The following is a 2,500-nucleotide window of genomic DNA, read 5'->3' as shown; positions in this document are numbered from 1 at the left end:
CATACACGCGACCTAAAGTGATATATCTCACGTTATCCAAATCTTAGAATTTGTAGATTTAAACTGCGTTTGCTAACGTTTGCGTCAATTGGGGTATAATATAACTATGGCAGGTTATATTAGGTGTAGTGGTAGCGTTTTCATCTAGCAATCTTGCTGACAAATGGAATAAACTATATTATTATTATAATGTTAGTCTTTGCTTGATGCATCCTTCAATATTTCATAAAGAAGATACCCTTTCTGTTTGAAACAGAAGAAAAATACCATAGAAGTCGATCAATCGATCAGTTGATTTCAAGTCACATAAATATATAATGTAATATTTTTTAATGATTTCATCCTTAGGATACTTGAAGATGAAGATAACGGCTTATTGAAACATCCCCCAAAATCTCGTAAACGGGAAATAGCACTAATAAAAATGCTAAAATCTAAGAACAACGGCGTTTATTTGAAGAACAGCCGACCGTATCCAAACGAGCCGATGCCTGCGCGCAGCTAAAGCAAGGTGGTTGACCCCACCTTATATCTGCAAATAAGGTCGTGCGCCAGGAGATGTTCGCGCATCTAGACTCATTTCCGTGTTAAATGTCTAGTTTTTCACTAGACTGCCGTGATTATGAAAATGAACGGAGGTTCAATGAAGAAAAATACACATAAGACAATACAAAGACAATACAAATATTAAATTAAATGAACATATATATACACATAGATTTAAATAAATGATAAAAAACGATATCCGTGAGCTAGCTGAGGGGTTTGGCGCCTAATGCCCGTTGAAGGTTTTCCCTCAGCCTTGAAATAAGCGTATCCACGAGGGCGACCTCCTGACGTCATCCTTCGCAGGCCTCGCGTGGGATATCGGGACGCCGTTGTCTCGCATTTCATGGACCATATATCCTCGTAATCGAAAAATAATGTCCAGGGCGTCTCCATCTTTCTTCTGCAGCGCCTTCGTTGGGTGGTAACCTCGCGCCCAAACTTGTTCTTTTGGTCGCAGGGATTTTTTTATGGGGGTTTTGAAGGATGAAAGAGGCAGTAAGAGCTCACTGCTGAAACACTTCTCAATGTCATAGAGGATAAGGTTTCAATAGAAGTATGAATATATCCCTTCATCAAAGATTTCTTGCTGCCCCCTAGTTGCTGTTGTTTTCTGGAAATTAAGGTCTTGTGTTCTATTAAAGATTTCAAAACAAAAATGGAAAGCTTGCCTGTGTCAGCTGATTTATTTATGCTTGTTGCTTGCTCTGTCGTCTCCGACTGTTGTTTCTTGTTTTCGTTTTCCTGCTCCATGTACCATTGCTTGAGGCTTTTTTTTTTTTTTTTTTTTTTTTTTTTTGTCTCTTGGTTATCCTGTTTAGCTCAAGGAAACATAGACAGCTAGATATATATATATATATATATATATATATATATATTGATAGATAAATGTCATTCATCATTCTCTGTAATGAAATCAACACAATCATAATGTCTATGAACGCTTTACATGGCGTAGGTATATCACTGTAATAACGATGGTGAATGTTTTCGTAGAACCTGATTAAAAATGAAGAACTATGGGTTTGTTTCCGCGGAGAAAGGATTGTGTACCTATTCGGTCGGTGGTATGTGCGGCTGTACAAACATGAACACAGGGACGTGGGTACGAAGCTGCAATGAAACGCAGCCACGATAACAAAGTCAACACTTAACCGTGACGAGAGGATAAACATTAAGTAGTTTGAAGTACCATTGACTAGGAAACTCGTTGGGTAATTCGCTAATAATGATTTAGGTGTTTTGTTTCCACAGAGCAACCATGTATTTCGGTCTATATTTTCTTCTTCCCTGCTTTCTCTTTGGTTGATTACGGTTTTTGATGAATTAACTACATAAGTCTACAGAGGACATTGGCCGAATATCATTAAATCTCTAAATTTGGAAGTGACGGAAAACCGCTATGTATTCAGTGTGCTGATATCACCGACTGCTACACTACGATAGTTTAATGAGCGAGAGTTAGAATCTGTTTAACATCAGGGTACTGAGTTCCGCATTAGCACAACTATACCACGTTAGCGCTTCCCTGGAAATCAACCAATGGCAATGAACAGTACGGTACGCACAAGAATACAGTGTGTGTGTGTTTGTGTGTGTGTGTGTGTGTGTGTGCGCGCGTGCGTGCGTGCGTGCGTGCGTGCGTGTGTGTGCGTGCGCGAGCGCGTGCAGTATACATTATGTTTAGTTGGTCACACATCACATGTATTTGCCAATCTATTTCCCTAGCTGTGTATTCATCAATGAATTTACACACACACACATATATATACAGATAAACATATTTATAAACATACACAAAGTCAGACAGGAAAGCAACTCACCCCCAGCTAATTCCAGGGTATTATTAAACGTCGCACTCTCAGCCGGGTCGAAACGCTTAACGGATCTTCACTTTGAGTCAGCCACTTCGACCAGTTCAAGGAGGAATTAGTTCAGACTATAGAGAGCGCCG

The sequence above is a fragment of the Penaeus chinensis genome, chromosome 26 (assembly GCF_019202785.1).
Source record: "Penaeus chinensis breed Huanghai No. 1 chromosome 26, ASM1920278v2, whole genome shotgun sequence".
NCBI lineage: Eukaryota > Metazoa > Arthropoda > Malacostraca > Decapoda > Penaeidae > Penaeus > Penaeus chinensis.
This window is presented reverse-complemented; position numbering follows the sequence as displayed.